Source organism: Budorcas taxicolor, chromosome 4, assembly GCF_023091745.1.
Source record: "Budorcas taxicolor isolate Tak-1 chromosome 4, Takin1.1, whole genome shotgun sequence".
Lineage (NCBI taxonomy): Eukaryota > Metazoa > Chordata > Mammalia > Artiodactyla > Bovidae > Budorcas > Budorcas taxicolor.
The window spans coordinates 76,417,071-76,433,061 of NC_068913.1; positions in this window are offsets into that span (position 1 = coordinate 76,417,071).

Consider the following 15,991-nt stretch of genomic DNA (forward strand, 5'->3'; position numbering starts at 1 on the left):
TTTGAAAAACCTCAAACTCCTCAATTTGAACATATTCACAAATAAAGATCACTGATAATCAGCAGATTCACTTCAGTCGCTCAGTCATGTCCAACTCTTTGCAACCTGTGAACCGCAGCACACCAGGGTTCCCTGTCCATCACCAACTCCCGGAATCCACCCAAACCCATGTCCATTGAGTCAGTGATGCCATCCAACCATCTCATCTTCTGTCATCCCCTTCTCCTCCTGCCCTCAATCCCTCCCAGCATCAGGGTCTTTTCAGATGAGTCAGCTCTTCGCATCAGGTGGCCAAAGTATTGGACTTTCAGCTTCAACATCAGTCCTTCCAGTGAACAATCAGGACTGATCTCCTTTAGGATGGACTGGTTGGATCTCCTGGCGGTACAAGGGACTCTCAAGAGTCTTCTCCAACACCATAGTTCAAATGCATCAATTGTTCGGCGCTCAGCTTTCTTCACAGTCCAACTCTCACATCCATACATGACCACTGGAAAAACCATAGCCTTGACTAGATGGACCTTTGTTAGCAAAGTAATGTCTCTGCTGTTTAATATGCTATCTAGGTTGGTCATAACTTCCTTCCAAAGAGTAAGTGTCTTTTAATATCATGGCTGCAATCACCATCTGCAGTGATTTTGGAGCCCCAAAAAATAAAGTCTGACACTGTTTCCACTGTTTCCCCATCTATTTGCCATGGAGTGATGGGACCGAATGCCATGATCTTCGTTTTCTGAATGTTGAGCTTTAAGCCAGCTTTTTCAGTCTCCTCTTTCACTTTCATCAAGGGGCTCTGTAGTTCTTCACTTTCTGCCATAAGCGTGGTATCATCCGCATATCTGAGGTTATTGATACTTCTCCCAGCAAGCTTGATTCCAGCTTGTGCTTCCTACAGCCCAGCATTTCTCATGATGTACTCTGCATATAAGTTAAATAAGCTGGGTGACAATATACAGCCTTGACGTACTCCTTTTCCTATTTGGAATCAGTCTGTTGTTCCATGTCTAGTTCTAACTGTTGGCTTCCTGACCTGCATACAGGTATCTCAAGAGGCAAGTCAGGTGGCCTGGTATTCCCATCTCTTACAGAATTTTCCACAGTTGCTTGTGATCCACACAGTCAAAGGCTTTGGCATAGTCAATAGAGCAGAAATACATGTTTTTCTGGAGCTTTCTTGCTTTTTCGATGATCCAGTGGATGTTGGCAATTTGACCTCTGGTTCCTCTGCGTTTTCTAAAACCAGCTTGAACATCAGGAAGTTCACGGTTCACGTATTGCTGAAGCCTGGCTTGGAGAATTTTGAGCATTGCTTTACTAGCGTGTGAGGTGAGTGCAATTGTGTGGTAGTTTGAGTATTCTTTGGCATTGCCTTTCTTTGGGATTGGAATGAAACCTGACCTTTTCCAGTCCTGTGGCCACTGCTGAGTTTTCCAAATTTGCTGGCATATTGAGTGCAGCATTTTCACAGCATCGTCTTTCAGGATTGAAATAGCTCAACTGGGATCCCATCACCTCCACTAGTTTTGTTCGTAGTGATGCTGCCTAAGGCCCACTTGACTTCACATTCCAGGATGTCTGGCTCTAGGTGAGTGATCACTGGGTCATGAAGATCTTTTTTGTATAGTTCTTTATATTCTTGCCACCTCTTCTTAATATGTTCTGCCTGTTAGGTCACTACCATTTCTGTCTTTTATTAAGCCCATCTTTGCATGAAATGTTCCCTTGTTATCTCTAATTTTCTTGAAGAGATCTCTAGTGTTTCCCATTCTATTGTTTTTCTCTATTTCTTTGCATTGATCCCTGAGGAAGGCTTTCTTATCTCTCCTTGCTATTCTTCGGAACTCTGCATTCAAATGGGTATATCTGTCCTTTTCTCCTTTGCTTTTCGCTTCCCTTCTTTTCACAGCTGTTTTGCTTTTTTGCATTTCTTTTTCTTAGATCTTTGCAGTTTTAGCTTTTGGAATTTTCTGTTTGTTAAGTATCAATATTATTTTCCTGCTTTGGGTCACACTAATGTATATCTCATTTTCTGTCTGTTTCAGTACTTCCATATTTTAGTAAGGAGAATAAGTAGGAAGTACGGTATTAAGCAGTATTATCAGTCATCAATATATTCTCGAGATTATAATTTCTAAGTTTCTTCTTGACTTTTAAAAATAATTAAAAATAGATATTTTCTTGTATTTTACTATAAAATATACATATTAATTATAAAAATAACATTTACACAGTGCAAAATCGTATATAGTAAAAAAGAAAAGTTCCTGTCTTTTTGCATCAGGCTTTCCAGTTCTCAGAGAAAACCGCATGTTCCTACAGGATTTTTTAACGCATGTATCTTTTTGCCTGAATGAGTTCATTATTTAAACTTTTCCAAAGTTTTTTTGTTTGTTTTTACAAAATAATAGCAAGTTAAAGAGCTTCTAAAAAGTATTCTTCAGTGCTACTATTAAATTGTTAGGAATTGTTTTGGAATTTAAGGCTAGGTGAAGCCTTGAAAAGAAAAGTGTTAGTTGCACAGTTTTGTCCAACTCTTTGTGACTCCATGGACTATAGCCCACCAGACTCCTCTGTCCATGGGGTTTTCCAGGCAAAAATACAGGAGTGGGTTACCATGCCCTCCTCCAGGAGATCTTTCTGACCCATGGGTTGAATCTGGGTCTCCTGCATTGCAGGCAGATTCTTTACCGTCTGAGCCACCAGGGAAACCTTCAGTTCAGTTCAGTTCAGTTGCTCAGTCATGTCCAACTCTTTGCAACCCTATGGACTGCAGCACCCAGCCCTGTCCATCACCAACTCCTGGAACTTACTCAAACTCATGTCCATTGAGTCGGTGATGCCATCCAAACATCTCATCCTCTGTCATCCCCTTCTCCTTCTGCCTTCAGTCTTTTCCAGCATCAGGGTCTTTTCAAATGAGAAAATGGGAAGCCTTAACAAGTATTAAATAAAAATGTCCATATCATTCTACTTAAATTTCTTCTGATATGACAGTGTGACTTCTTACAAGTGTTATTTCACTTTTATTTGTTCCGTTTTCTATTCTCCACGCCTGCCTCCCATCCCAGTCCCCAGATCACTGGCTTTTCTTGTATTTGTTTTCATGAATGGTATTTATTTTCTCCCTTGTGTCAGGCACTGCATGTGCAGTGTTGAGGAGAATAGACAGGACCTGCTGCCCTCAAGGATCTCGCATTCAACAGCAGAAGCAGCTGGAGATTAGAGCACTTTACAGAAAAGTAAGAGTGAGGAAAGCATTTGGAATTTGAACATCTCTACTGATCGTAGTGTCCAGGTTTCATACTGGGTATGTTTTACATTTATGACTTGAGTCTCATTTTTCTCTTTTTCTATTATTTTTCTACTTTCTCTACTTCTATTATTTCCTAAGTATAAACAAGTAGCTGTGTGTGAGGACAGTTTTGTTGGGTGAATTTCTGACACCATAATTTTGCTTTTTGCTGTAACAAAGGGTAGGAAATGTATGTTGAGGACTAAGAGGAACTGTAGCTTATTATGTCTGTATTACCTAGGTTACTACTCTACAACTGAAACATTTTATGTAACTCACTAAAATGTTCCATTATTTTTATTTTCTTACCAAAAGTGTACCCTCTATGCCTTTTTTTGATGGTTGATTTTTGCTCTAAATTAAAGAAGAAAATCTGAATTCCTTTTTCATTTTATAAAAAGTTTAAACACTTATTTATTTTGAAATAAATATTTTAACTGCCATTTATTTTGTCCTTAAGCAAGACTTTTTCATTTTCTTTTTTTTTTTATAGTTTTTTATTTTTTTAATTTTAAAATCTTTAATTCTTACATGTGTTCCCAAACATGAACCCCCCTCCCACCTCCCTCCCCATAACATCTCTGTGGGTCATCCCCATGCACCAGCCCCAAGCATGCTGTATCCTGCGTCAGACATAGACTAGCGATTCAATTCTTACATGATAGTATACATGATAGAATGCCATTCTCCCATATCATCTTTCAAAATAAACACTTTTTGGATCCTTAATTGCTATAGTACTGAACGGCCAGGGTATCAAAACACTATGTATAACAAATTTTTACCAAGTCCCAGTAGTTCACGCAGAGCTTGCTATATCAGATATATTTACCATCATGAATCACAAATTTATACTACCAGGCACTGTCAAGTATTAAGTATACTATACTGTGAGGTTGGAAAGATTTTACTTATGGGAATAAAAAATTCAGAAACTTCCTATGTTGTTCTTTTTATAATATGTATCCATAATATTCTTGTCATAGCAAAATGACCTTTATGTTAAATTACTGTTTTCTTTTAAGTAATAAACATTTATTATTCGGGGGGGTAATCTGCTTTCATAATGGGAAAAATTTGGTCAGGGTATTTTATTTCAGGTTTTATCCAGTTTTCTTATAAAGTTATGTTTTCTTTTAGCTCATTGTTAGTTTGTTTTGTGAGGACAGAGTCAGAGATTCTTTGGAGAAAGTTAATGAAAGCTACAGATTAATTTTTCTTGCTAAAAATATACACAGACACATGGAGTATTTCCCAGTTTCTAGAAGTTTATGAAGTTCTGATAAGATTTCAGTTAATAAAGGTAAGTTCCATCTAGAAATTTGTAATACAGTTTGTAATGTACCTTTGGGGCTTCCATGATGGCTCAGTGGTAAAGAATCCTCTTGCAGTGCAGGAGACGTGGGTTGGATCCCTGGGTCAGGAAGATCCTCTGAGGAGAAAATGGCAACCCACTCCACTAATCCCAGAAAATCCCTTGGACAGAGGAGCCTGGCGGGATATAGGCCATAGGGTCATAAAAGAGTTGAATGTGACTGAGTGACTAAGCGACAACAATATACCATTAAGGTACATTAAAAATAATGTTTCAAAGCAACAGCATATAAGTATACTTACAAGCTATGGCTTTAAAAAAAAAAACGAAAATGAGCAATAATATAAACAGTAAAACTTATACAAAAGACACTTAAATTTTAAAAATATGTCAGCATTTTTTTGAAAACCAAATTGTTAAGTTGGATACTAAGTACATGAGTGTTTTGTTTTGGCTTTTTAACTTTTTATGAGTCTAAAGTATTTTATAATTAAACATAGCTTGCCTTGCAAAAGTTTATACCTTGGGAATTAAGATACAAACATTGTTGATAAATGTTTGCAGACAACATGCTACAGTCTTTACTGCAGAGTTTAATAATGAAAACTATCTATTTTTTTTTTCTTAAAGAGCTATTTCAGAGAAGCATTTGATTTGTTTTCTGTTTTGTGACTGGAAATGGCAAAAGAGGGAACATAGCAGAGGAATCTCTAGTTTTGAATGGGTGTCACAAGCCAGCTGAAGGAAAAGCCAAATCAAATAAGTGGTAGGAATGAGAAAAGGAGAAAAAAGAGAAAAATAAGTAGTTGGAAAGTTGCAGTATTTTCTTGTAGAGTAAAAGGTGGGCTCAGTGCCTCAGCTAGATGAAAAGCCAGTGGCACTTTCAACTACCTTTTCAGACCATAACTAACGACTAATTTTCAGTTCAGTTCAGTTCAGTCGCTCAGTCGTGTCCGACTCTTTGCGACCCCATGAATTGCAGCACTCCAGGCCTCCCTGTCCATTACCAACTTCCGGAGTTCACTCAAACTCCTGTCCATCGAGTCGGTGATGCCATCAAACCATCTCATCCTCTGTCATCCCCTTCTCCTCCTGCCCCCAATCCCTCCCAGCATCAGAGTCTTTTCCAATGAGTCAACTCTTCGCATGAGGTGGCCAAAGTATTGGAGTTTCAGATTTAGCATCAGGCCTTCCAATGAATACCCAGGACTGATCTCCTTCAGAATGGACTGATTGGATTTCCTTGCAGTCCAAGGGACTCTCAAGAGTCTTCTCCAACACCACACTTCAAAAGCATCAATTCTTTGGCGCTCAGCCTTCTTCACAGTCCAGCTCTCACATCCATACACGACTCCTGGAAAAACCATAGCCTTGACTAGACGGACCTTTGTTAGCAAAGTAATGTCTCTGCTTTTCAATATGCTATCTAGGTTGGTCATAACTTTCCTTCCAAGGAGTAAGCGTCTTTTAATTTCATGGCTGCAGTCACCATCTGCAGTGATTTTGGAGCCCAGAAAAATAAAGTCAGCCACTGTTTCCCCATCTATTTGCCATGACGTGACGGGACCAGATGCCATGATCTTAGTTTTCTGACTGTTGAGCTTTAAGCCAACTTTTTCACTCCCCTCTTTCACTTTCATCAAGAGGCTCTTTAGTTCTTCTTCACTTTCTGCCATAAGGGTGGTGTCATCTGCATATCTGAGGTTATTGATATTTCTTCCAGCAATCTTGATTCCAGCTTGTGCTTCTTCCAGCCGAGTGTTTCTCATGATGTACTCTGCATAGAAGTTAAATAAGCAGGGTAACAATATACAGCCTTGACATACTCCTTTTCCTATTTGGAACCAGTCTGTTGTTCCATGTCCAGTTCTAACTGTTGCTTCCTGACCTGCATGCAGGTTTCTCTAGAGGTGGGTCAGGTGGTCTGGTATTCCCATCTCTTTCAGAATTTTCCACAGTTTATTGTGATCCACACAGTCAAAGGCTTTGGCATAGTCAATAGAGCAGAAATATATGTTTTTCTGGAACTCCCTTCCTTTTTCCATGATCCAGCGGATGTTGGTAATTTGATCTCTGGTTCCTCTGTGTTTTCTAAAACCAGCTTGAATATCTGGAAGTTCACGGTTCATGTATTGCTGAAGCCTGGCTTGGAGAATTTTGAGCATTACTTTACTAGCGTGTAAGATGAGTGCAATTGTGCGGTAGTTTGAGCATTCTTTGGCATTGCCTTTCTTTGGGATTGGAATGAAAACTGACCTTTTCCAGTCCTGTGGCCACTGCTGAGTTTTCCAAATTTGCTGGCATATAGAGTGTACCACTAATTTTAGGCAGTTCTAATTTTAAAAGTTTTGTTTCTTGTTATATGATAGCAGCTTAATTAATAATTGTTGGGTACTTTGAAGACTTCAGAGGAAATAATGTCCTTTGTGTGTATTATTAATGTGTTCATAATAGAAATCAAATCCTTTGGGGTACCCAGATACCAAGCTATGTGAAATATAGGTGTCATCTGAAACATGTCCTTTCCTTTGAAATACTTGGAATTTGAAGAACAGGGTATGCAATTTATAAATAATTCTGGAGCAAAATATGGCAAGGCAGTTTTTTCCTATTTATTTTGAAAACTGAGTGCATTGAAAGTTAAAAGCAAAGGACAAGAGCTTCCTTTGTTCATGACATATATTTCAATATATTTTTTCTGAAATTTTCAGTATCTTCTGACCAGTGCCTTCATTTTCTTATTTGTTATCAAATATGGTTATTGGTTTTGTTTCTGTATAAAAGGGTTTAGGAAGGCTGTGGTATAATTTTCTTAAGAAAAAAGATACTATTATAAAGCTAAAACATACTTTCAGTTTTATTTGTATATGGTTTGCTACAAATTGGGAAGATGGAAAATATTTTGTCAGGAGCAGACATTGAGTAAAAGCTTAGGGCTGTGGATGGATTTGAAACACAATTATATGACAGAGTAAATAAAGGCCCCTGAATATATAAAAGTCCCTGGTCTACCAAGTTCTAATGGGGGGAAATAAGAGTACTGTGTAATAATGGAGCCTCAGTTTTAAAAATACATCTTTCTGTGAACTGATACTACTGACAGGGTCAAGAGAAATTGTAAGAACAATACTGAGCACACATTGCCTTTCCTATAAAAACATGACCCAGAAAACTCACATGCTTTGTTGTTGTTCAGTCGCTCAGTTGTGTCTGACTGTGACCCTGTGGACTCCAGTCAGACTTCCCTGTCCTTACCTCCTCTTTACCTTCCCTACCTAACCTCACCTCCTTACCTTCCCTACCTAACCTCACCTCCTTACCTTCCCTACCTCCTGGAATTTGCTCAGACTCGTGTCCATTAAGTCAGTGATGCCATCCAGCCATCTCATTCTGTGTCGCTCCCTTCTCTTCCTGCCTTCAGTCTTTCCCAGCATCAGGGTCTTTTCCAGTGAGTTGGCTCTTCACATCAGGTGGCCAAAGTATTGGAGCTTCAGCATCAGTCCTTCCAGTGAATAGTCAGGATTGATTTCCTTTAGAATTGACTGGTTTGATTTCCTTACTGTCCAAGGTATTCTCAAGAGTCTTCTCTAGCACCACAGTTAGAAAGCATCAGTTCTTTGGCACTCAGCCTTCTTTATGATCCAACTCTCATATCCATATATGACTACTGGGAAATCCATAGCTTTGACTATACAGACCTTTGTCAGCAAAGTAATGTCTCTGCTTTTTAATACTCTGTCTAGGTTTGTCATGGCTTTTCTTCCAAGGAGCAAGTGTCTTTTAATTCCGTGGCTGCAGTCACTGTCTGCAGTGAATTTGGAGCCCAAGAAAATAAAATCTGTCACCATTTCTCCTTTTTCCCCATCTATTTGCCATGAAGTGATAGGACCCGTTAATGTCATAATGCCAAATTTGTAACACATTCATCAAATGTTTAATATACAGGTTTCTCTTTAAAAACTGGGTTAAAAATATGCATGGTGAAAGACAGATTTAAAACACCTGAAAGCAATCCCAGGAAAAAGCCTTCAATTAATTATTGTACTTTAAGCCAGTTGTGTTGTACACATCCCCTACCCTCCTGGCTCCCTCTCCTCTTCACTAGTAACTTTATTAAAGATCAGTAACAAGTGTTGTCATCCTATGTGATAGTAGACTACACTTTCCTAACAGGTTTTTTTTTTTTAAGTGTTAATCACTTGGTCATGTCTGACTCTTTCCGACCCCATGTACTCTATGTAGCTTGCCAGCCTCCTCTGAACTGTATGCAGCTTGCCAGCCTCCTCTATCCATGGACTTTTCCAGGCAAGTGTACTGGAGTGGGAAGCCAATCCCCTCTCTAGGGAATCGTCCCAATCCAGGGATTGAACCTGGGTCTCCTTCAGTGCAGGCAGATTCTTCACCATCTGAGCCACCAGGGAAGCAAGGCTTTATTGGGCCTTAATGAACAGTTATCTTTTAATATAAATTTTTATTTATTTTTGGCTATGCTGGGTCTTCATTGCTGTGTGGGTTTTTCTCTAGTTGTGGCGAGTGGGGGCTACTCTCTAGTTGCAGTGCATGGGCTTCGCATTGCAGTGGCTTCTCTTGTTGTGGCACACAGGCTTAGTTGCTCCATGGCATGTGAAATCCCCAATTAGGGATTGAACCCATGTCTTCTGCATTCACAGGTGGATTCTTTACCACCGAGCAACCAGAGAAGTCCTCCCCTAACAGTTTTTAAATATGACATTTCACTGTGTGATTTATCCAAAACCTTCCCTTATTTTCTTGTATTACTTTGCTAAAGGTACCATAACAAAGCATCACAAACTGGGACTTAAAGAACAGAAATTTAGTCTCACAGTTCTAGAAGCTAGAAGTTGGAGATCAAGGTGCCAACAGGATTGATGCCTTCAGAAAGCTGTGAGAGAGGATAGGTTCCATGCCACTCATCTAGCTTGTAGTGGTTAGCTGGCAGCCTTTGGCACTCCTTGGCCTGTAGAAGCATCACCCCATTTCTGTCTTCATCTTTGCATTGCATTCTGTGTGTGAGGTTGCCTCCAGATTTTCCCTTTTCCTAGCAAAACCAGCCATATGGATTAAGGCTAATACTAATGAGCTCTTTTTAACTTGATTACCTGAGTAAAGACTTTACCTCCAAGTAACATTACATCCTGATGTATGCTGGGGAGTTAGGACCTCAGCAGATGAATTTTTGAGGGACATATTCAACCCACGTTTCCCTGCTTCTCTTTCTGCACTTTTCAATAAGTATAAATGTACTTTACAAGTATAAATGTACTTCCCAACTATATTTGCCAACTTCCCAATTATAGATAATGTCATTTTTTGACAGTCTCCTCTGAAAACTAGTATATGGTTTTTTTCATTAATCTAAATTTGCTGAATTTAGTCATAGATTTGGAGAAATACTATGGTGAGATATGACTGATGCATGGAAAAGGAACAGTATGTGCTAATTATAACTAGCTTATAACTGGAGGTTGAACTATGCTGTTTAGGGAAGATACAAATATTCAGAGAGGGGGCAAGTTAGGTAGGATTTGAGTGGACCAAGAGGATAGTATGAGGACATTCCAAGTTCAGGAATAGCTTTATTGAGCATTTAGAGTTAAGGAAATGGCAAGCCACTCCAGTATCCTTGCCTGGAAAATCCCCATGGACAGAGGAGCCTGGTCGGGCTACAATCGATGGGGTTGCAAAGAGTCGGACATGACTGAGCAAATTCACTTTCACTTTCAAGATCTTAGAGGCAGAAATCCAAAAATTGGAGATTGTCTTGATTCTGGAGAATTGACTAGTGACAGCTACCTTTTGGGAAGATCTACCACTTAAGTTCCTCTTGACTTTAGGCAAATTATTTAACTTTTCTGCATCTCAGTTTCTTTGTTGCTGGAAGGGACCCCCTTCCTGCAACAAATGTACATTGCATTAGAACACTCAGTACATTCTCCTTTTCCATTCTTCCCCAAGTCCTATTCCTCTGAGGCTGGAAACTACAAGTTTAAGATGGTAGCTGAGTGGGGTTTAAGGTTTGATTCCTCCCAAGGATCCATGCATCTTGGAAGGAAATTTCTAAAAATCATGAAGGTGCTCTAATGTCCTTCCTCATGATTCCTACTCAGAAACACTGGGTAAGAACCCAGAGCTCCAGGGAAGTCTTCTTTCCTAATTTCCAGACCTATATAATCTGTTGGGCCTTTGCCAACATGGTACCTGAAGGTTATTCCTACAAATATAATTCTTTAATATTTTTTACACAATGTTTCTTTTTGAATAAGAAAATAATCAATCACTTTTCAAAAGCAACTTTATCCTCAAGATAGAGATGTTTGCCTAACTGGTAAATGACACGTTACTTAGGTAATATTATTGTAACTAGGTGGAGCTTCCATTTGTAAGCTGTGTATATGTAAGTTTTTGTTAAAATGTGCCTTAACTGCCTAATACTTCAAGAGAAAATGATTCTTTGGAGGAAAGGCAAGGTTAATGCTTATGGTATCTGACCCAAGTTCATGATAGGGACTGCACTCTTTGATTAATAACACACTGATACATAGACATGGCATCCAGTCCCATCACTTCATGGCAAATAGATGGGGAAACAGTGGAAACAGTGTCAGACTTTATTTTGGGGGGCTCCAAAATCACTGCAGATGGTGATTGCAGCCATGAAATTAAAAGACACTCCTTGGAAGAAAAGTTATGACCAACCTAGACAGCATATTCAAAAGCAGAGGCATTACTTTGCCAACTAAGGTCCGTCTAGTTAAGGCTATGGTTTTTCCTGTGGTCACGTATGGATGTGAGAGTTGGACTGTGAAGAAGGCTGAGCACTGAAGAATTGATGCTTTTGAACTGTGGTGTTAGAGAAGACTCTTGAGAGTCCCTTGGACTGCAAGGAGATCCAACCAGTCCATTCTGAAGGAGATCAGCCCTGGGATTTCTTTGGAAGGAATGATGCTAAAGCTGAAACTCCAGTACTTTGGCCACCTTATGCGAAGAGTTGACTCATTGGAAAAGACTCTGATGCTGGGAGGGGTTGGGGGCAGGAGGAGAAGTGGACGACCCAGGATGAGATGGCTGGATGGCATCACTGACTCGATGGACTTGAGTCTGAGTGAACTCCAGGAGATGGTGATGGACAGGGAGGCCTGGCATGCTGCGATTCATGGGGTCACAAAGAGTCGGACCCAACTGAGCGACTGAACTGAACTGAACTGATACATAGACTACTGTCTGAAAGCCATAAACATGGTGATGATCTCTTAAAGAAAAATGTAGGAGTTATGTCTGAACATTCAGTTTCTGAAGTCTGTGCTGTTCGAATCACAAAATCTCTTCCTTTTTCATTTAATTTTTGATATGGGACTTAGCTGACTAATGTGTGGCCACCTTTAGGTCTCAAATCTAATGCTATAAATATGTATAAATATACAAAACAATGTGTAAATACAAAGCCCAAATACATGGCTACAGTGGCTGCTCTGGAACATTTTTGCTCATTTTCAAAGGTTGAGAACTTAACCTACAGGTTTTCAGGGCAATTAGAATTTCTATATGAGGGTGAGACCCTGCTTGTGAATTGTCATCTTTGGTTATTTTCAGAATACATTTAGCGTGTATGACCAGAGTGGCGTGTTTCCGAAAGAATATAAATTAAAAACTGGTTGACATTCACAAACAGTAGTATTTTGTGAATATATTTTGGACCCTTAAATATAAAATAACTAAAAATACAGCAATATTGTTACATGTGGTTATATGCTAACTCTATTTGAAACAGATAAGTATGGTATACATTAAAAAAAAAAAAAAAAGAATACTCAGTAGAACACAGGCTTCTAGAGAGCTCTAGTGATCTCATTCCTGCCTTCAAATTGTTTGGAAGAATGTAGGGATGTAGTGTCTATCAATATTGAAATCATTGAATTATTAATTTTTTAAACTTATTTAAGGAAACTGCAAGAAAACACAATTCCTAATATCTTTAAGGAAAAGATCATTGCAGCTTAATTTTATATTTGTTGGGTCAGAATTTCCTATATTATTTGGGCCCTTACCTGTGTAGAATGTATAATCATTTATCTTGCTGCTGCTGCTGCTAAGTCACTTCAGTCGTGTCCGACTCTGTGTGACCCCATAGACGGCAGCCCACCAGGCTCCCCCATCCCTGGGATTCTCCAGGCAAGAACACTGGAGTGAGTTGGCATTTCCTTCTCCAATGCATGAAAGTGAAGTTTAAGTGAAGTCGCTCAGTCGTGTCTGACTCGTAGTGACCCCATGGACTGCAGCCTACCAGGCTCCTCCATCCATGGGATTTTCTAGGCAAGAGTACTGGAGTGGCTTGCTATTGCCTTCTCCGATCATATATCTTAGGAAGTTCAAAATAAAAATCTTTGTTTCAGGGGATTAATATTGCCAAAGAGCTTTAATTTTTTTCCTCTTGAACAAAACTCAGTCATCCATGCTTAGACAGTTTTCCCCACAACATCCAACACCACTGATGCTCCCTAAAAAATCTTTTTAATGGCCAAAAAATTAAGTATGTTGAAGTATCAGTATATTATAAAATATTGTTTACAGAGTTTGTGAGTCTGTGTGTTAAGTTGCTTCAGTCCTGTCCCATTCTTTGCAACCCTGTGGACTCTAGCCCACCAGTCTCCTCTGTGCATGGGATTCTCCAGGCAAGAACACTGGAGTGGGTTGCCATTTCCTCTTCCAGGAGATCTTCCCCATCCAGAGATCCAACCTGCACCTGTCACAGGTGCCTATTACAAAGTTTACTTAGTTCAGTTCAGTTCAGTTCAGTCGCTCAGTCGTGTCCGACTCTGCGACCCCATGAATCGCAGCACGCCAGGCCTCCCTGTCCATCACCAGCTCCTGGAGTTCACTCAGATTCACATCCATCGAGTCAGTGATGCCATCCAGCCATCTCATCCTCTGTCGTCCCCTTCTCCTCCTGCCCCCAATCCCTCCCAACATAAGAGTCTTTTCCAATGAGTCAACTCTTCGCATAAGGTGGCCAAAGTACTGGAGTTTCAGCTTTAGCATCATTCCTTCCAAAGAAATCCCAGGGTTGATCTTGCAGTTCCAGGAACTCTCAAGAGTCTTCTCCAACACCACAGTTCAAAAGCATCAATTCTTCAGCTCTCAGCCTTCTTCACAGTCCAACTCTCACATCCATACATGACTACTGGAAAAACCATAGCCTTAACTAGACGGACCTTAGTCGGCAAAGTAATGTCTCTGCTTTTGAATATGCTGTCTAGGTTGGTCATAACTTTTCTTCCAAGGAGTAAGCGTCTTTTAATTTCATGGCTGCAGTCACCATCCGCAGTGATTTTGGAGCCCCCCAAAATAAACTCTAACACTGTTTCCACTGTTTCACCATCTATTTGCCATGAAGTGATGGGACCGGATGCCATGATCTTTGTTTTCTGAATGTTGAGCTTTAAGCCAACTTTTTCACTCTCCACTTTCACTTTTATCAAGAGGCTTTTTAGTTCCTCTTCACTTTCTGCCATAAGGGTGGTGTCATCTGCATATCTGAGGTTATTGATTAATCATAATTCATGACTTCCACGGGCTTCCCTGGTGACTCAGTAGGTAGAGAATCCACCTGCAATGCAGACAGACCTGGGTTCGATCCCTGGGTTTGGAAGATCCCCTGGAGTAGGGCATGGCAACCCACTCCAGTATTCTTGCCTGGCAGGCCCATGGCGTCACAGAGTCATACACGACTGAGCTACTAAGCACATAGCACATCCACAGCAACAACCTCATTTAATGATTTATCTATTTTTAAATTAACCTATGAAGTAAAAAAAAAAACATGATTTTTTAGTTAAAAATTTAAATGTGACATTAATCACATTTGGTTTGGGAAATACTTGTAACAATGTAGACTGGAGCCTACCTTCATGTCATAGTCTTAAAATAGGCAGAGCTGCTTGCAGTTTTTCTATTTTGTGCTTTTAAAAATAATCTGTTTTTATTTTTCATATCTTGAGTCTATATATCAAGGTAAAAACAAGGTTGTAGGTTTCTATTTGCAAAGCACATAAAAATAAAACATTCTTAATATGGACTATCTTGTTTCTGAAAAATCAGTTTGGAGACAATTATTCTGTTTCTCGTTTTGTTTTTCAAAATTCTGCTACATCATTTGTATCATTTATGCTAGGAGACTTTAACAGGCTCTGGTGAAGTTCGTCTTGAATAAAAACTGCAGAATTACTATCAGTGTTGTCAACTACAAATTGGCACCAACAGCATTGCCAAGGACTGAACAGCAAAGGCGTTTGCCATCTGCCTCTACGGAGATTGAACCCCATGCTGCTATAGCTGTTGACCTTCAACAACCTCTGAGGGAGTTCAGGGTGGAGTGAGGCACTCTGTGTTCCAAGGAATCTGGTGGGACAGGTCTTTAGATAGTTGGATGTTTTTAGGAACAGATTTTACGGTTTCAATCCTTGTAGCTCCTCGTATCTAGGGATATCAGATCCTCGTGACTAACAAAAAACCTTTTGTAAAATGAGTGTTTCATGGTATTGAACTCCCCCTTCACCAAAACCTTATATATTGACTCTCTGCCACTGCCGCTTTGGAGTAGTCTCTCAGAACTATCTGAGATGGGAGAGCTATCTGCAGCCTCCAGGGCTGCAGTCTTCATTTTGCCCCAAATAAAACTCACAACTCTCAAGTTTTACATCTTTTTTTAGTCGACAGTGTTGTTTAAACATCCTGTGTTTAGCACTGTTTGTTAAAACAAATTTCAAAGCATAATCCAACGTGGTGCTACAGTGCTGAGGTACCAGTGTGACCATCTGAGCCATGGAAGGTTCTAAAGCTCCCCTACCACAGAGCGGTGTGTATTTAAGGAATAGCTTAACACTTCATAAATAAGAGACTTGTCAGGGGAGTGTTATCTCCTCGGTTCGGTCTTGTCACAACAAAAATTTGCAGCGATGGACGTTAAAGCGTGCCACAGCTCTCAGACTGTGTTATAGCTCTCAGCTAGACCATGTTATAGCTCTTGGACAGATCAGTGTTACAGCTCAGTTTTATTTAGAAAATAAAAGGAAATATATCAAGGCATGAGGGCATGACGACCCAAAAGACGCTAAGAGAAGAAAGAGCAAGCACGCGCGCTCGGGAGACCCCCGGCCCTTTGGCTCCTCTTTTTATAGGTTTTTTCCTTCCCCTGGGAACTTCCCTATTTAAATTGGGCTAGCCAGGAGTGCTGTTTTTTTCTACCTGAAGTCCCACTCTGGTCCTTGAACCTTCCTTTGTTCTATTTTCGCGGGCTTTTCCCTTCCTTGTTTTTTAGCCACCGCCATTCTGGACTCCTTTTTCCTATTCTAACTACCTAGCAAGAC